A 21294-nucleotide genomic window follows, 5' to 3' on the forward strand; every position below is an offset into this window, starting at 1 on the left:
CCATGCCCCGTCATCTTTATATCCCTTGCTGTGCCAAAACATCATTCATGGCTCATACCTTTTGCCAAGGAATGAATATATGAATGAATGGGCAAGAGAAGATGAGAGGATGAAGTGCACAGAAAAGCGTATCTTGGCACTGAATACAATAATAAACATTATGCTGACAACAGTAACAATAAAACAATTATATTTGGTTCTCTTCAGGAAGTACGTTATTTACGTTAGCTTATTTAATCCTCTCAACAGCCCCTTGAAGTAGAAACAAAAGCCCTCATTTTTATAGATGATAAAACTGAGGTAAAACAGCACACCCAAGGCCACACAGTTTTTTTGATACGTGACGTCGTCGTGGTTTGAACTCAGACCCGCCTTTCTCTAAAGTTTATCTCCCTTCTCAACTTCCCCAGGGCTGTGAAAGGGGTCTCTCTTGGCTGGCACATGCTATGGAAAGACTAATACAGAAATGCCAATTATGGGTATGGGAAGGTGTTCTCCATCACATCAATGCTCAGAAAGCCAAATGAGGACTAAGGAAAGCATCCATAGGACAAAGCCCTGATCATCCAAATGGATGCCTGTGGTAGCTCTTACATTTTGCCTCAGCAACACAAACCTTCACTCCACAGTATCACAGGTCACCAGGGGAAGGGAGTTAGAGTCTGGCGTGACAGGAACATTTAGAAAGCTTGTTGTGAGTAGGTCATGTCAATTATACCGCACAAGTCCCTCCTGTCAGCCACAGCAGGGCGGGTGGCTTGTTCATTTTCATACATCTCTATCATCCAACAGTTTACAGATTAAAGGGACCCAATTCCCCCTCCTCACTTCCCTCTGATGAACCCCTCTTGTCCCTTCTCCTTTTATGATTTGTCTTGGGCTGATGAGCCATTTGTCCCGAGAACCCCCAAAGAGCATTTCTGGGAACACAGTTGTTTCCAGGAGCTGACTATCTCAATAGTAGCCCTGGAAAAGTGAAGAATACATACTGTCAAGTTAGCTTCTGGTGCAGAAAGAGTTTTTGATTAACTGTGGCTTCCCTCACACCCCACTGGCTACCCAGGAGGCCCCCAGCAGACTGATGAGCACCTTTAAAACCTAATGTTCCATTTCTACTCATCTTGGTCTAATTCTTCCTTTTAGTTTGTCTTCTCTTGCTGATAATTGGATTTTTCCGAGGAAATTGACCAAGCACCTTCTTCACTATCAGTTTATGGTTACTGCAATATTCTGACCCAGAAAGCTTCTGTAAATAACCCTGTAAAACCTCAGATGGGATCTTCATGTGAAGATAAAACTGCAAGATGTCCCTGGAAGACAATATAATTGTATCTTATAGGGAGGCCCTGAAAGCTACTGTCAAAAACCTTTCCTGTGTAGAGCTGTATGTTTTCTCCTGTCATTGTACGTAACTATCCGTGTTCTTAACCAGCACCAGTATCTGCCACACTGCATTCCATTTCACGCTACCTGTCAAATACTGGATATCATGCCCTTCTCCCGGCTTTGTGATTTGTGTGAAATCCTCCCAGGCAAAAGCAGCCTCACAGAATTGGTACTTCATACCATCGCCAGAGGAATTCTGAGCATGTGCTACAGAAAAAGAGCTCCAAATTACTTACAAAGCCAATGACTTCTCTGCTCTCCTGTCTTAAATGTGCAGCCTGGAGACTGGGTCAATTAGTAAAGTATTTGGTCACAGGTAACAGAAAGCTTGGCCTATAGTGGTTTAAACAAATAAAGGTTTACTTTTCATACATATTGAGAAGTCCAGAATTGATGACATCTGTACACACATCTCTTTGGTCCTTACGGTCTTGGCCTCATAGTCACAAAATGGCTGCTCTGTCCATGGACATGTTAGCTGCACGGGAGACTGGAATGTGAGTATTCAACTTTCCTGGGGTTCCATAGGGAAAATAAGCAAGGGGACAAAGGCTCAGAATGGTTGCTGAGTCAATCTCCACTGTCTGCCACAGGAACTTATGAGAGAAAGGGGCAGAAATAAAGCAAGTATCCGAGGCATTTTATAAAGGCAAGACAGCATAGGAAAGCCCATTCTGTAAGTGGTCATTTCCCTTGTCCTAGACAGTGCCTAGAAAGTCCTGTGCCTCATATAATAGGCACATATAATAGGTTTAATTTAACACCTGCTCATAAATTGAAATGTAAATTTCTGCTTGAATTTTATTTTCTAGAATTAAAGCCTGATAACTCTTTGATGTAAAATGCATGGTTGAAATAGTAAAAATAAATCTGAAACAATCTTCATGCTTATAAAAATATAAAGTAATTAAATAAATTCTGAAATATTCAGTCAATGGAATATTATGCAATAGCTAAAAAGAATGAATAGCAGTATAGAAAGTTGTTCATCTTTTTGCAAAGAAAAAAAGGGAAATTGCCCAGTATACTCTACATGCATATATATTAAACAGGCTTGTAACGGTCTAGAAAGGTAACACTAAAGTACCATCAGTTGTTACCATTGAGGACTGGACTTTGGAGGCAGAAATTCAGTTTTTCTTTTTTTTTTTTAAAGATTTTATTTATTTATTTGAGATAGAGCGAGAGTGAGCAAGTGAGAGAGAGAGTGAGAGAGCACAAGCTGGGGGAGCGGCAGAGGAAGAGGGAGAAGCAGATTCCCCACTGAACAGGGAGCCTGACGCAGGGCTTGATCTTAGGACCCTGGGATCATGACCTGAGCCAAAGCAGACGCTTAACCAACTGAGATACCCAGGCACCCCAGAAATTCAGTTTTTCATTATTTTTGTATTGTTTCTTTTTTTTTTTTTTTAAGATTTATTTATTTGAGAGAGAGAGAATGTGAGTGAGCACAAGCTGGGGGGAGAATGGCAGAGGAAGAGGGAGAAGGAGAGGAAGAGAATCCCAAATAGACTCCCCACTGAGCATGGAGCCTGACATGGGGCTCGATCCCGTGACCCTGAGATTATGACCTGAGCTGAAATCAAAAGTCAGCCACTTCTAGTACTATGGAAAGAGCCTAGATGTCCATCAACAGATAATGGATAAAGAAGATGTGGTATATATACATACAATGGAATACTGCTCAGCCATCAAAAAATGAAATCTTGCCAGTGGATGGAACTAGAGGGTATTATGCTAAGCAAAATAAGTCAATCAGAGAAAGACAAGTATCATATGATCTCACTGATATGAGGAATTTGAGAAACAAGACAGAGGATCATAGGGGAAGGGAGGGAAAAATGAAACAAGACAAAACTGGAGAGGGAGACAAACCATTAGAAACTCTTAATCCCAGGAAACAAACTGAGGGTTGCTGGAGTGGAGGGGGGTGGGAGCGATAGGGTGGCTGGGTGATGGACACTGGGGAGGGTATGTGTTATGGTGAGTGCTGTGAATTGTGTAAGACTGATGAATCACAGATCTGTACCCCTGAAACAAATAATACATTATATGTTAATTTAAAAATTAAAAAAAAAAGTTGGCCACTCAACTGATTGAGCCACCCAGGCACCCCTCATTATTTTTGTATTGTTTCAATTTTTGCCAATAAGCATGTATAACTTTTGTAACTAAAAAAAGATTTTATTAAAATTACAAATTTAGACAACCTCTGGGTAACCTGAGCAAAGTAATTTGAGCCTGTCATTAGATGGTGGTGCTGTTTTTAACTTTCTTTGGATGAAAAAAATATAAAATCAAAAAAACCCCACTCCCTTCCAGAATTATCTTCAATAATACCTTCAAATTATTTACATTTGCAGAGGATATAAATGGAATAACATTTTTGACCTGCTTAGTTATTAAAATATTTTGGCAAAGTCACTATTAAGATCAAGGTAAGAATATTTCAAAATACACCATGGGAACATAGGGCCCAAGTATACTGTCCATCATCAATTGAGTTAAAAAGTGCAACTTATCTTTCATCAGATTTAGTGATGGCAATTATTTTTAAAGGAATCAACTCTAATTCTCTCATATCTGTCATAATGGGATAGCAAGAAAAAATAAAAATTCTGTAGAGCTTCTCACCCAGAACTGACACCATTTCTCTGACACCTGAGTAGAATCTTGTGAATTAATTTCTTGCTTATTGTGGTGTTTTTGAAATTAGACATTTTTCTGTGATATGGACTTCCTGAACTTTCTTACCTATCATAACCATCTCTACAGCATTGAAGAAAATCACTGATGATAGACAGCTTAACTGCATACTTCTGCTTGACAGGAAAATTAAAGCAAGATAAGCCCAGGGAACATAGCTTTCATTCTGTAGTTCAATAATATGTATTGAATATGTTGGCATGAACTATTCTTTGCCAGAAGCCATGCTTTCATAATAATGTAGAATGACCAGATGTTTTTCTTAAACTGAAGATAAGTCACAACCCGTAAACCCCATTTTTAAAAAAGAATCTGCCTTAGATACCATGTTCAAGTTAGGATTCTATCCCAGTTAAATTCAGTATTAGACATCTCTTCTTTAAAATTTAAACATTTTGTGACTTAGAGTTGTATTTATATCCCCAAAGCAAATTAGAATAACAGATTATTTTGGAAAAAAATATTGATCCATAACCAATTGGCTACATTCAATTAATTCTTTTTACTAGACTGCATAGCTCATTACAAAAGAAATTTCTCTCATTCCTTCTCTTTTTTTTTAAAAAAATTGTTTCGTAAATTCAGGTTCTTCTTGATGAAAGACAAGCACAGAATCCCATGAAAAGAAGAGCAGTTGATTTCTTTTTTGCTTATTTTTGGTTTGTGTGTGTCTGTGTGTGTTTTGTGGCTATATTAAATAAAACCTAGGGCTTACCAAATACAAGCCATGAGTATAAACAGCCATCATATTTGAGCTCATGATTGCATGAGCTCAGAATTACTCATAGAACCATTGATTGTCAGAAGAATTCCAAAATATGCAAATAACTGTATATAGAGATTTGAAGGCCTTCCCATGTTCTACTTACCCTTTAAACACCTCACTGGCAAGTTGCATCTCTATACTGTTCATACTTTAAGACATTCATACACTTGTTGATCATTCTGATTTTCTGACCATTTGATGTCTGGGTAAAACCTCTGAACCTCTCAGACATGAAGCATGGTCATCAAATCACCTCTGTCATAACAGACAACTTGCCACTATGTATTATTTTGATTACATAATGGGGAAAAAAAGCAAACCTAAAACAGGCAGTTAAAAGGTAGCATATCATTGATATTGAAAAATACTCAAAATAGTAGAGTAGAAGTTCTATAAGAGCAGTTTGAAATAGATTCTAAAGTAATATTTTCTGATTAGAATTCAAATCATAATAAGAACACAGCTGTTGCTTCTACTTAGTGAGACTCTATTTGTTCCCAGCAGTGTGCTGAGCACTTTAGAGACATTGTTATCTCTGAAATCTCATCATTCTGTGAGGTACGTACCATCATCATCCCCATTTCAGAGTTAGGTAAACCATGGCTTAGAGGGGTTAAGGGATTTGTCCAAGGCCACTCAGATAGGGAATGATAGTTTGCACCCATGAGTTCATAATTACACTAAAAGAAACAACCAAAATTAAAAATCTAATTGGTCACTGTTAGAGGATATTAGTGAACAAATCCATTATTTTAGAAACTAGTAACTAAAAGGGAAGAATCAATCATTTATCTTACATTTTCTTTAAGAGCGCTACTTGTGACTAAACAGTAGAAGAGAGGAAATCTCCCTTTATAAAACTATTCCCCTAATAATGAAGAAAGAATGACAGAATTAGAATATCGCCATTTTGCAACTTGTTATGGACTGAATGTTTGTGTGCCCCCCAAATTCATACGTTGAAGCCCAAATCTCCAGTGTGGGTGTATTTGAAGATGTCAACTCCAAGGAAGTAATTTAGGTTAAGTTGTAAGAGTGGGACTTTGATCCAATAGGATTAGTATCCTTATATGAGGAAACACCAAAGCTCCCTGCTTCTCTGTGTCTCTTTCCCCCCAGACATACTTACCAGGGAAAGGGTATGTGAGCACACAGTAAGAAGGTAAACTCCTACAAGCCAAAATAAGAGAACTCAGAATGAAATCTACCTTGCCAGAACCTTGACTTTGGACTTGTCAGCCTCCAGAACTGTCAGAAATAAATTTCTGTTATTTAAGCCCCACAGTTTCTGGTACTTTGTTATGGCAGTCTGAGTTAAGACACGACCCTTAGTGAATTAATAAATCTAAGCACAGATGACTGATAACACAAAAAGAGACACAATCAGATATTATGTGCCTTATCCTGATAGAAGAAGACCTCACCAACTGTGAAGTATTCTTGGCAATATGAAATCAACCAACCAATCAATCAATCAAACTCTGAATTTCAGTGAGATTCTCTGCCCATGTGCCAATTTACAAAACAGTATAGAAGGGATAGGAACATATAAAATGACACCATAGGGACTAAACCAGTAAAATCCAGACCCTGAGAAACTCTCCAAGGAAGAACACCTTGTTTATTCAAGAACAACAACAACAAACAACAAAAATATACAGTGTGCATGAAAGATTGGAGGGGGAGATTGAGAGAGAGGAACTTATATATTAAAAAGGTTTTAAGAGATATATCAATCCAATGATGGATTTAAAAAAACCCCAGATTTAAGGAAACTATAAAAAATCATGAAATTAAATGAGACATTTGGGAATTTGTAGATATTTAATGATACTGATTTATTGCAATTTTTAAAATGTGAGATATGGTATTGTGGTGTTTTTGTATTCAATTACTTTGCAAGATACATACCAATTTATTTATAAGAAAAATGATAGGATGTCTGGGAAGAAGGTGTAATAATAGGAGCATAAAAAGGAACAACCCTGGCTACAAGTTGATTATTGTTGGAGCTAAGTGATGAGTAAACAAAGGCTCATTATTCTGTGTTTTTATGTCTGAAAATTTTCAAAGTTTTTAACAGCTGAGATCATATTATAAAGGAACCTAGATGTGAATGTATATGTATAGACAAAATTCAATAGTTTTTAATTTAATATATATGTAAACAGTATTCATGTTTTATTTTTAAAAGGTATTCAAAAACAATCTTAATCAAAATTCCTGAGAGGAATGCTTTTTATTTTTATTTTTATTTATTTTTATTTTTTTTAAAGATTTTATTTATTTATTTGAGAGAGAGAGCACATGAGAGGGGGGAGGGTCAGAAGGAGGAGCAGACTCCCTGCAGAGCAGGGAGCCCGATGCGGGACTCGATCCCGGGACTCCAGGATCATGACCTGAGCTGAAGGCAGTCGCCTAACCAACTGAGCCACCCAGGCACCCGAGGAATGCTTTTTAAAGCAAGGAAGCCTCACTCTGTTCTATTATTATAATACTGCAGGACTTAGAAGAAAATAGATTCTATTTTTTAACACAATTTTCTTTCTTAATAATCTTTTATTGATTGTTCTAAGAACCCATTTAGTTCTGCCTTATTATGAAAGAGCAGCTTTTTCTCATTATGTTTTAATGAGATGAAAGATCACCATAGTCTAAAGGACTATCCATGCCATGTAAAGGACATCATTTCCTAGACAATAAGACAAAAATCCCCATCAACATTCAATAATGTCTTTCTATTGATTAAATTCAAGAGGTAATAAAATATATCAAATTACTTAATATTTAATATATTAGTTTTAGTTTCTGAGTACTAATGTTGTTAAGTGGAGTTCATATAGGCCAAACTGATAAGCAGAGACATAAATATTATCCCATCCACTTCAGCACTGCAAAAGAGACTGCAGATATGAAGCCATCCAGTGATTCTGTAACTAAAAGACAGAGCAAGTGACCTTTCCTAAAAAATTTAGTTTCTGGCTCCCAGATTATACTTATAGCACTTTCTAACATATTGAACAAGGTTAAAATACTATCAGAGAGTTGCCTTATTTGTTCATGGGAATTAAGTTATGTAAAAAATAGTGCCATTTTTCTAAAAAATGGGAATTGCATGAGCTGGAGAAACTTGTCAGTTCTTTGATGAATGTGAATAAAGACCAACATGATAGAATTGTCTCCAGGGTAAATGTGATGCTTAACTCATAGCAGGTATTTAATATTAATTTGTTGAATAGATGAAAATACACCCCAGGGATGTATTCTGAGATTCTCCCTCCAAACAGGGAAGAATCCACAACTTTATTTCCAAGTATTTGGGTGGGTGGGTGGGGTTCACCAAAGTGATTCAAATAAGAGTCTAAAAGGAGGTAAGTAGAACTAGAAGTTAGAAGAAAAGGTACCCACATAAAATTTGAAGTCATGTAAAGGAAAAAGGCAGAAACAATATGACAAAAGTAGATAAATAAGAGTTACAATACTTGAATGGCAACATTCCAAGGAGTGGGATCATCTTGGAAGTTGGAATAAGATGAACTTGTTTTGGGGGATATTTGATAGTGGTCATCTAGGAAAGTCCTGATGGGTTGATATGGGGAATATCTGTGGGCTGCTGTTTTACCTCAGTTTACCCTTTGGGAAGTTGCTGAAGGCTATGCACTTCCTCATAGAAAAATTCTCATCACCAATATATTTAAAAATCATCACACAGATACCGTGGATTTGAAGACACTTTGAGGCTCTCTAATAAGACACACTCAGCTATCCAAGGACCTCAGACTAAGACTCAACTGTCCTGAAAGAGAAGAACAACTTATGAGAAACTACAGCTGGTGGCAGACCATTTATGCCTCCTACTAGGACCTGTCCCTCACGTGCATTCCTCAGTTACTTTTCAGGCCACCACTATCTCCAAGTCACTTTCCAGTCTATCCCTCCCCCTCCAACTTAGGTTTCTGATCCCACTCCTTCCAATTGCCTTCAATACTTACCATAAATCACTTTCTTTAGAATTATGTCACTATCTAATTCCTTTTTTGTTATTTCCATGTGTACTGGAACTCTGTCAAACATGAAATCCAGGATCTGGATTTTTGAGCAGGATCTGGCTCTTCTTATAAGGGGGCTAACCTGAATGGAAATCACCCATGGAATAGAAATCACTTTATAGGTAAACTATAAAATGCTCCATAGTAAAATATAAAGCCAGTGACTCTCTTGTTCCCTCAATTATAGAAGAAAGTGACAGAATCCTTCTGGGAAATCTACTGGCACAAGGGAGACCTCAGTCACTACATGTGGCATTGAGTCAATTTCCAATGGAATAAACTGGTCTCTGTGGAATGTGGTTAATGGCGGCCATGGTGGCTGGACTTGTGTCTGTGGAGCAGAGGAGCCTGACAGGAATGGTGAGCCCAACCTGCACTCATTTCTCTGATGGCCCTGGCTGCTGTACACCATCACATTTCCCCTTATAGGAAACCAAACACATGCCCAAGAGGCTGATTTGAGACCATTGAAAACTTACAGTGTTTTGACTTCCTTAGCAGAGATTGGTTGGAAATGCGTATTTTAATGGACGCACACTGAAGTATGCAAAGGATAATTTGCCAGTCTAATGTTTTCATCTCCTCTCTTCCCAATCATAATAGATGTGAGAGGATATCACCATTTGAGAGAGGTAAGTCTCAGTTCATTTTATATCAATGCACAATTTAGGAAAGGCATCTTCTATGACCTCTGTTATCAACAACTCTAGGAAGCGGGTCCCCTATGATCTGAGAATAAAGTGTAATGCAGTGACCTAAATTAAAGGTTAATGAGTATAAATTCACATCACGGAATTCAAGGTTTTATTTGATATATGGTTCTTCCTGGAACAGTCTATTATCTAATGCAACTTTATCAGAGGTATGTGAACTTCCTCCTTAAAGTTAAAAAAAAATGAACATCATCTTCTAAATGTAAATATTTATTAACTGCCTACTGAGTTCCAGGTGTGTCAATGCTGGAGATAGATAGATAGGTAGATAGATAGATAGATAGATAGATAGATAGATAGATAGATAGATAGAGATATATACTAGTGCCACTCTCTTGGAGCTTAAACTATGGTGGGAACAATAAGCAATAAATGAATAAACAAATACAAAATTGTGATAAAGGAGATGAAGGTACGAGCTGGTACAGTGTTAGAGAATAACAGTGGGGCCTTCCTAGATAAGGAGGACAGGAAAGGCTTCTTTAAGGAGGCAGCACTTAGGCCCAAAACACTGAAAAGGAGCTAGTGCTGGGAACAGTTAGAGATAGATAAAGGGACAAATCCCAGGCAGAAGATTCTGAGAAGGGCAACAGCTTGGCAGGTTTGAAGAAATGAAAGGAAGCTCTTGTGACTGCAATGGGCAAGGAGAGGAATGGCATAAGTTGAAGCTTGAGGCAGGACCAGGCAAGTCCTCATAAGAAGTCTAGATTTACTACATGAAATCTGTTTGTTATTTATTTATGAGCCACATTATAGTAATTATTATTAATAAAACACTCATAATCAAAAGAATAACTAATACTGAGGGAGCATCTACTACATGCCAGATCTGAGTAAAGTGCTTTACATGCATTATCTGAAATGGTCATCCCAACAGGCCTGAAAGATAGATACTACCCTGTTTTACATTGGGGCAATTGAGAGTCATAATATGGTAACATCATACAGTGATTAAGTGGTAAAGCCAGGAGGTGAACCCTAGCCTGTAAGACTTGAATTCTTAGCCAGATCTAGAGACATCATCTTTCTCTTGACTATCATCCATGCCTAGAAGCATTCCAAGACAAGCAGAACCTGCCTTTGGATTAGAACTTAGAGGGACCTGAGCTCCTTTTGATCTCATTCAGACTTACTATTGTATTTGGCAGATGCTAAAATGGAATCCAAAATCCTAATAGAACCAGTGGTTTATGGGGAAAGGATTAGAAGCTGTGTTTTGACACAAGTCCAGAAAAAGGCCAGAATAAAGATATAAGAAGGTGACAGACTTGCTCAAGTAAAAGGAGGAAGTTGCTACATTTATTTGGCTTTTATTGGTTGATACGTTTCTGTTCCTTGGAAAGGACTGATAGACAAATGCCAGAGGGAGTAGAAAGAGCTGGGTAATGTAGATCTTGCTTCATAGGAATCAGATTTTCTTCATGGTTATGATTATTATGTTCTCATTTCTGAATGCTGCAAGTCCAATGAAGCATTGGGAATGAAACAACAAATCCAGTATGACATTAGGATACTCAACTTAATGAGCATGTAAAGGCTGTGTTCCTTTTAGGGTGACTCTTAGAACCCATGGGAACAGCCTCATTTGAGATAGGCTCAGACTCAGCCCATGGTACCTCCTTCTGTCCCATCATCAGAGTCAAAACCCTGAGAGCCATCCTGCATTCTTCTTTCTCTCATCTCATTCACTCATTCACCTCACTTTGCTGGTTCTGTATTCTTAATAATGGTCATAGCTGTGTCCCCTTCCCTATTCACCTGCTACTGTCTTTGCAGGCCACTATCATCACTTACCCAGGATAATGATGCGTTGTCTCATCAGCTGTACCTGCCTCCAGCCTTGTTGCAGGACATCCAGGCTCTATTCTGCTACAAGAATGATCTTCCCAGAATGCAAGTTTGATTATGCTGCCTCCATTTCCCCACTTACCACCTTTCAGTGACTCTCCACTGCCTACCAGATAAAGTAACTTCCTTAGCATGTTGTCTAAGACCTTATGCGTTTAGGTCTTTGCCTTTCCAGCTTCATTTCTCATTGTCTTCAGTGAACAAGGAATTACTTAAAACTGCACCCCCCACCGAAAAAATCTTAGCCATTCTTTGTATATAAGCTCTCATCTATGCTGCTATCTTTCCTAGAGGGCCTTCCCCATCTTTGCCTTTTAGACCCAATTCAAGTGTCCTTTCTTCATGAAGCCATTCTTATCCTTTCTTTGTGAAGTCATTCTTATAGCTCTTCTTCATAATTTTGTGGTAGACATTATAATGACCCTCCCCACAAAGACGCTCATGTACTAATCTCCTGCCATATAATTACCTTACATGGTAAAAGCAATTTTGCTGATGCAATTAAATGAAGGACCCTGAGATGAGATTATCCTGGATTATTTGAGTAGGTCCAATGCATTCACAAAAGTCCTTATAAGAAGGAGGCGAATAGCTCAGAGTCAGAGAAGGAAATGTGGTGACAAAAACAGACAGGGTAGGAGAGAGATTGATTTAAAGATGGCTGAACCAGGTTACTGGTTTGGAAGATGGAAGAAGGGGCCACAAGCTAGGGAATGCAAGTAGCCTCTAGAAATTGGAAAAAGCAAGGAAAAAGATTCTCCCTGAGAGCCTCCAGAAGGAATGCAGCCCTGCTGAGACCTTGATTTTAGAACTTCTCACCTCCAGAACTCTAAGATAAACTTGTGTTGTTTTAAGTCACTGAGTTTGTGGCAATTTGTAGTAATTGTGACAGTAGTAAACTAGTACACATTCCTGTCCTTCCTTCCCTCTGTCACAGGGGAAAATTCATCCCTCTTTCTTCAAACTTCTATTAGACCCTCTACACTTCGTAATTCACACACTTTCCTCTCCTAATCAAAATGTAAGCTCTTGAGGGCAGGAACTGTGTCTCATGCATGTTTATGCATGAGCACAGGGCTGGAACATAGATAGCTATTCATTCATTCATTTACTTGTTCATTCATTCACTCATTCAAATGTATATTATTTATTGAGTGTATAATATGCACCAGACACTGCTACACTCAGTAAATGCTTTGAAAAGCATGTACAGAGGCTTTCTGTCTTCAAGGAGCTTACAATTTGATGGAAGAGGTGGACATTAATTAAATAATCTCCAAAATAATTTGAGTTGACTGAAGGATATGTAAAAGTAGATGATGTACCTGTCAGAGTGGGCAGAGGGAATGGAATATGTGAAGCTTCTGAGCTGTATGAAGTCATTCAAACAGGGACATTTTGGGAAGACATGATCTGGAAAGGCAGACAGGGGCTAGATACTTCAGGGTCTTATGGATCTTGATAAGGATACTGACATTTAACCTAGCAACAATGGGAATTTAATGGAACATTTTAAGCAGGGGAGCTGGATAAGCAGACTTGAATTTAGAAAAGAGTACTCTCGTTACTATGTGGAAAAGGGCTTGGAGGAAATGTGTGAGAAGAAGAGTGAAGCACAGTAAGACCTCTTATGGAAAGTTGTAATAGTCCAAGGGAGAGAGAGGGATAAGAGTGAAGATGGAGAGAAGTACACAAACTGAGGAATACTCTGGAGGCAACATTGTCAGGATTTAGATCTGAGTTAGATGTTGGTGTGTGAAGGAGGTGTCAAGGATGACTTTGTTGAATGAAAGAATACAGCATTTTCCTATAGCTTGGTAGTAGAAATAATTTTGTCAGAATTAAGATGCTATGGAGTCCATGTAAAGAACACTGAACCAGTTCAGATCAGTTTAGGAACCCATATTTACATTCAGGCCCCTTAAGCATTAGGCTGTGTGAAGTTGATAAATCACAGTTTCTGCTTCCTCAAATGACAGAAAAATGATCTTCTCAAAGGAGGTAATCGAATGAAATTAGAGATTTAATTCAATATAATAAGTTTTTGTTGAATATCTATTTTGCCTATACCATGTCTTATGAAATCTGGAAAATCCAAAATGAAGATGTGATGTGTTTCCTTACTTTTTGAGGATAACAAACTTAGCTGGAGAAGACAACACTAGTGCACATGAATATCAGGGTTACGTAGGATAAAACATAATTGCAAAGCAAATTATATAGTGCTGGCTAAATACAAAACTGAACATCAGGAAAGTGAGAAATCATTGTGACTATTGCCTTTTGGCTACTGTATAGGAAGGAGAATTTGGTTTTAGTCCTATATGTGGGTTAAAGTTTAAAAGGCAAAATGAGTAAATAAATAAATAAAAATCGTAAAAATGGAGAAAAACATAGTGTGAATAAAGAAACAGAAGCAATTAAAGAGTGTTTGGAGTCAGTGAAGTGTCTCATTTCACTGAAATGTGAAAATCCAAACTGGTGGATAGCGGAAGTAAATCTAGACATAAATCTGGGTCCAAATCAGAAAGTGCAGTGTGGCAGAGAAGCTTGATCTTGGTGTAGTTAAGATGTTGGGGAGCCACGGAAGTTTCTGAAGAGGAGAGAGAAGAAATAGGTAGAGACTAGTTAGGAGAGAGTGTGCTGGATATTCTGGATGGAAGAACAAGGAAATCAAAGAGAAATCTGAGTGGTGTGGAGGAGAGATTGAGAGATACTTCAGAAAGAGTCACAGAATTTGGCAGTTTTGCCCATAAAGGAAGTGGAGAAAAGAGAGTGTGAAAGGAGTACAGGGTTTTCAGTGAAGAGCGTGGGAAAATGACAGTTTTACTGTCAGAAATGGGTTACGAGGAAAGGGAGACAATAGGTAGGCCTGTTTTGAAGAGAACAAGTTCAGATGAGATTGTGATAATAAAGTAAGCATATTCTGTGAGTGAGATAAGAAAACTGGATTCAAGATTTAAGGGACACAGTCATAAAATGATAGTTGAGTACTGGATAGATTGCAAAAATTGCTATAATTCTTTGCATCTACTCCCATCAAGAGGTGGGGTCTCTTTCCCCAACTCCTGAATCTGTGATGACCTTGTGACTTGCTTTGAGCAATAGAATGTGATGAAAAGTGACTTTCTGTGAATATCAAGCCTAAGCCTTAAAAGGGCTTGCAGCTTTCATGCTCACTCTTTAGGAACCTCAAGATCGCCATGAGAACAAGCTAGCCTCCTAAATGATGAGAGAGATAAGTTGTCCAGTCACTCATATTTTCCCAACTGGGAGATAGCCTACCCTAAAAAGACAGTCACCTTAAAAAACAGAAAATGACCATAAATGCATTATGACTGAGCCCAGTCAAGACCAACAGACATACTACTGAGCTGAGCTCAGGCCAAATTGTTGACCCACAGATTCTTGAGCTACATAAATAGTGTGGTTTCAAACCATTAAATTTTGGGATAACTTGTTATGCAACCAAAGCTAACTGACACATAAACTCTGAGAGAGAGAGGGAGGGAGAGAAGGGGGGGGCGGAGAGGAAGAGAGACAAGCAGAGGGTAGTGTTATCTAAGTAAATCCCATAAATTCAGGAAGAATTAACCTTGTAGATTTTACAAGATTTTATTAAAGCAAGAATTCAATTACTTCATCATGTATCAAAAGCCAACAAAGTTTTAATGCCCCAAATACCCTGATTTTCACAAAAGGTGCATGCATAATTAGGATTAGGAGACAAGGTAAGAAAAAAATTAATTGAGGGTCTTGAAAGGAGAGAATGATTCATAAGAAGTGGGTTGACAATTCTACCATTTAGAGTGAACAAAGGCAAGAGGAACAAGTTAATATAAAATTTATCATGTCAGATGTTATCAGTAACATCCAAAGCATCAGCCAGGAGTAAGGTAATTATATAAGCTTCCATTTGCCAGGCAGGAAACCAGTCAGGCTACGGAGTCTTCCCCTTTCCTAGACAAATGCTTGCTAAATATTCAATGTGTCCCGGATATGGTTTGAGCTCTGTGGGCCTGTGTAGTTCTTCAGGGGACCTTATCCCACCTTCTTAGGTAATACAAATTAGAATTTGCCCCACCAAGTCTTCTGACCCTTTATAAAGTGCAGGAGTACAGCAATCAGACAACAAAAAGAAATAAAAGGCATCCGAATCGGCAAAGAAGAAGTCAAACTCTCACTCTTTGCAGATGATGTGATACTTTATGTAGAAAATCCAAAAGACTCCACCCCAAAACTGCTAGAACTCATACAGGAATTCAGTAAAGTGGCAGGATATAAAATCAATGCACAGAAGTCAGTGGCATTCCTATATACCAACAACAAGACAGAAGAAAGAGAAATTAAGGAGTCGATCCCATTTACAAATGCTCCCAAAACCATAAGATACCTAGGAATAAATCTAACCAAAGAGACAAAGGATCTGTACTCAGAAAACTATAAAATACTCATGAAAGAAATTGAGGAAGACACAAAGAAATGGAAAAACGTTCCATGCTCATGGATTGGAAGAAAAAATATTGTGAAGATGTCAATGTTACCTAGAGCAATCTACACATTTAATGCAATCCCTATCAAAATACCATCAACTTTTTTGAAAGAAATGGAACAAATAATCCTAAAATTTATATAAAGAACCAGAAAAGACCCCGAATAGCCAGACGAATGTTGAAAAAGAAAAGCAAAGCTGGTGGCATCACAATTCCAGACTTCAAGCTCTATTACAAAGCTGTCATCATCAAGACAGTATGGTACTGGCACAAAAACAGACACACAGATCAATGGAACAGAATAGAGAGCCCAGAAATGGACCCTCAACTCTATGGTCAACTCATCTTCGACAAAGCAGGAAAAAATGTCCAATGGAAAAAAGATAGTCTCTTCAACAAATGGTGTTGGGAAAATTGGACAGCCACATGCAGAAGAATGAAACTGGACCATTTCCTTACACCACACACAAAAATAGACTCCAAATGGTTGAAAGACCTAAACATGAGACAGGAGTCCATCAAAATCCCAGAGGAGAACACAGGCAGCAACCTCTTCAACCTCAGCCACAGGAACTTCTTCCTAGAAACATTGCCAAAGGCAAGGGAAGCAAGGGCAAAAATGAACTATTCGTACTTCATCAAGATAAAAAGCTTTTGCACAGCAAAAGAAACAGTCAACAAAACCAGAAGACAACTGACAGAATGGGAGAAGATATTTGCAAATGACATATCAGATAAAGGGCTAGTATCCAAAATATATAAAGAACTTATCAAACTCAACACCCAAAGAACAACTAATCCAATCAAGAAATGGGGAGAAGACATGAACATTTTTCCAAAGAAGACATCCAAATGGCCAATAGACACATGAAAAAGTGCTCAACATTGCTCTGCATCAGGGAAACCCAAATCAAAACCTCAATGAGATACCACCTCACAGCAGTCAGAATGGCTAAAATTAACAAGTCAGGGAATGACAGATGTTGGGGGGGATGCGGAGAAAGAGGAACCCTCCTACACTGTTGGTGGGAATGCAAGCTGGTGCAGCCACTCTGGAAAACAGTATGGAGGTTCCTACCATACGACCCAGCAACTGCACTACTGGGTATTTACCCCAAGGATACAAATGTAGGGATCCGAAGGGGTACATGCACCCCAATGTTTATAGCAGCAATGTCCACAATAGCCAAACTGTGGAAAGAGCCAAGATGTCCATCGACAGATGAATGGTTGAAGAAGAAGTGGTATATATATACAATGGAATATTATGCAGCCATCAAAAGGAATGAGATCTTGCCATTTGCAACGACGTGGATGGAACTGGAGGGTATTATGTTGAGCGAAATAAGTCAATCAGAGAAAGACATGTATCATATGATCTCCCTGATATGAGGAATTCTTAATCTCAGGAGACAAACAGGGTTGCTGGAGTGGTGGGGGGTGGGAGGGATGGGGTGGCTGGGTGATAGACATTGGGAGGGTATGTGCTATGGTGAGCGCTGTGAGTTGTGTAAGACTGTTGAATCACAGACCTGTACCTCTGAAACAAATAATACATTATATGTTAAAAAAAAAAGAAGAAGGTAGTAGGAAGGGAAAAATGAAGAGGGGGAAATCGGAGGGGGAGATGAACCATGAGAGACTATGGACTCTGAGAAAGAAACTGAGGATTCTAGAGGGGAGGGGGGTGGGGGGATGGGTTAGCCTGGTGATGGGTATTAAAGAGGGCACATATTGAATGGAGCACTGGGTGTTATATGCAAACAATGAATCATGGAACACAAATCAAAAGCTAATGATGTAATGTATGGTGATTAACATAACAATAAAAAAATAAAAGAAAAAAATAAAGTGCAGGAATTTAATGACTTTCTTATTCTTCAGGTCCTTTTCACTTCTTCCTGTTTTCTAGATGATAAAATCAGTTTGTTAGATGCTGAAGCACTTGAAGCTCACTTCAATCTTATTTTGACCTAATTTGTTTTAGCAGATGCAAGAAACATCACTGAAGAGCTCATTAAAATGTACCTTCTGTGCTTTTGGAGCTATGCTCATTGCTAAGTTCTTAGCTCTCCTTACGTTCTAAGGGGGAAAACAGTGACCTGTTAAGACCTTAAGAAAGAAAAATGAAATAATAACAAAGGGCTATTCTAAGTAGAAGTATCAGGTCAATAGAATGGAGTTACTAGAATAAAAGGCATAACTGATTGAAATTGAAAATTATCCTTAGTGGGCGCCTGGGTGGCTCAGTTGGTTAAGCAACTGCCTTCGGCTCAGGTCATGATCCTGGAGTCCTGGGATCGAGTCCCGCATCGGGCTCCCTGCTTGTCAGGGAGTCTGCTTCTCCCTCTGACTCTCCCCCCTCTCATGTGCTCTCTCTCATTCTCTCTCTCTCAAATAAATAAATAAAATCTTTAAAAAAAAAAAAAAGAAAACTATCCTTAGAAAGTCATCATCGGGGAATTCACCAGGAAGCTAATTCTTACCTTGAGAGAAGGAAAACAAGGGGGCTCTGAGCATCATAGCCTCAGATAACTTCTGGAGACAGACTCTGAGGCATGCTGAAGAAGGCATTCTTAGCATGGAGAGTGATGACCCCATGTAGGGGAGAAACATGCAGAGAAAGGCCCACTTTTATAAGCGATCCTACCTTAACACCTAGCTGAGCTGCCCCTGTGAGACAGCCCAGGAAACCACATTGCAGAAACCATTCTAGAATCTAGAGGTGGACTTCTGATCTCGGGGTCATGATTTCGAGCGCCACGTTGGGTGTAGAGATTACTAAAGTCTAGGGGTGAACATGGCTTCACTGGAGCCCAGTTGTGTTCTCATTGTGCTCAAAGAGTTAATAATTAGATCCAGCTCTGATATTTGTTCCTCTTTTAACATATTGTCTCTAATCTTTTCATTATTAGATTGTAGTATTGTTTGTGGACTAGTGGCATAATGAGACGGAGGGATGTTACATCTTTAACGTACATTTGGACACTTAGCTGATAGAATTCACTAAGATATAATTTCTTTTTTTTTTATATTTTATTTATTTATTTTGAGAGAGAGAGAGAGACAGTGAGAGAGGGAACACAAGCAGGGGGAGGGGGAGAGGGAGAAGCAGGTTTCCCGCTGAGCAGGGAGCCCAATGCGGGGCTTGATCCTAGGACCCTAGGATCATGACCTGAGCCGAAGGCAGACGCTCAACGACTGAGCCACCCAGGAGCCCCTAAGATATAATCTCAATTTTGAGCCAATAAGAATAAAATTGTTCCTATATTAAAATCAGAGGGTATTAAAAAAGAGATATTAGGAGAAAAATGCTTTAAAAGCCCGTTCTAAACCTTAAGTAAAATTGGTTTGGAAAATTTCATAATAGCCTAACAGGTTTGTGTGTGTATTTTTTAATATATGTACAATTGTTTTGAAGCTGATGTTCCATGGCTCACAAATTCTATTTGCCAGTATATTATTTATTCCACTTTCGTCCTTAATACCATCATATTTAGACAATGGTAATAGTTTAAACCTAAAATAACCTTGACAAGTTCCCATAATGCAGAGCAAGGACATCACACAGAGCCATTCACTATCCTGGAGCCCTGACCTTTCTTTTATGAGGCTTTTAGGGACTGTCAAATAAGGTGAGGTTCTATGGTAGAATTCATGTTGAATCTGGGGAGAGAAGACCTGGGTTTGACTCTTCACATCACTACTTGCCAGTACTAAATCCTTGGTCAATTGAAAATCAACTTTCTAAGCCATAGTTTACCTCACTTGATGGAAAACTCAATATACAATTAATCTGTTTGTTTTCTAGGGTTATTGTTACATCACATGGAATGATGCATGACATTGTCGAGTATTCAATGCCATGAACCTGCAATTGTCAAACATTCTGTGGGAAGATGGAAAGGTGGTCCCAGTTGGTCATCAAGCCTTGAATCCATTTAAATTTTTCAAATAAGGTGACCCTAGATTTTAAAGAAAACCTAGAGAGAAAATCTGAAAATTCACAAGGATGAAAAATAGTTATTTACACTCCTAAAGCCTTGCTGTAGGTTTCTCTTAATAAATTTACTCTTTAATTTAATTTATAAAAATATGGGTTTGAAAGAATTAGATCTCTTCTACCTGATCTATAATTCTCCATAGCTCTTACCATGATCTAACATTTTCTATTATTTGTTTATTGCCCCCATCTCCAACTCTGAGTAACATATAACACTCCTGCATTTCGAGTGACTGGGAAAGTTCCATGCACTTAGTAGAATCTTTTTTTTTTAAATTTTATTATGTTATGTTAATCACCATACATTACATCATTAGTTTTTGATTTATGTTCCATGATTCATTGTTTGCGTATAACACCCAGTGCTCCATTCAGTACGTGCCCTCTTTAATACCCATCACCAGGCTAAACCATCCCCCCACCCCCCTCACTTAGTAGAATCTTAAATAATGTGTGTTGAATGACTAAATAAATGAAAGAATGAAATGATAAGATACACATGCTAAATTAAATTAATCACTTCTAAAATTTTCAAAGTAGGTTTCTATTTATAGCAACCAAACTATAATTTCACGATTATATCATGATATTATAGATAATTTGAGAGTAACTTTGTGAAATTTCATTTTGTTTAACAGCCAATAATAACTCTTACGATTTATTTGGTTTAGTACTAGGTGTCACATACTTATAAATAGTACTGAAGACTTCACAACAGCCCTTCCTTCCCCCATAGTGAAAGTTCTTTCCTAACTTTGCAGATGAGAAAACTGGGGTTCAAGAAATGTAAATCACTGGATTAAAAATCACACAGTTAGTGGGGAAAGGGAGCCAGAATTTGAACCCAAGGTTTGGATAGATCCAAAGTACACATTCCACACTGATAGTTCCTCCCAAAAAAGGATTAATTAAAGGTAAAAATTAAATGTGATTTAATGTTTGTCTGATAATGTTTTTATTGCATCCTTGTTCTGCATAAATACCATAAGAGGAATCTTCAATCTAATCTGACAGTCATTTTCTCTTAGTGTTTAAAGACATTACACTGTATTTTGGCATTTATTGCTGCTCTGAGAAGTCTACTTTTAAACTAAACATCATTTATAATAAACTTCCCAGGTGATTCTGATGTAGATGCTCCATGGACCACACTAGGAGAAAAAGATTCTGGAAGTTAAAGAGACTAAGTTTCTACAGAATCTTTTTTTCCCAACAGCTCCAGGTTCTTCTGGCAGGGGGTGGTGGGGAGGACCCTTGATTCCATCCATGAGGAGGTCTGAGGTCATTCTCACTGAAGAGGCAGAGCAAAGAAAATCTGGGCAGCTCAAAC

This window comes from Mirounga leonina, unplaced genomic scaffold, assembly GCF_011800145.1.
Source record: "Mirounga leonina isolate KUSES-001 unplaced genomic scaffold, KU_Mleo_1.0 Mir_94, whole genome shotgun sequence".
Taxonomy (NCBI): domain Eukaryota; kingdom Metazoa; phylum Chordata; class Mammalia; order Carnivora; family Phocidae; genus Mirounga; species Mirounga leonina.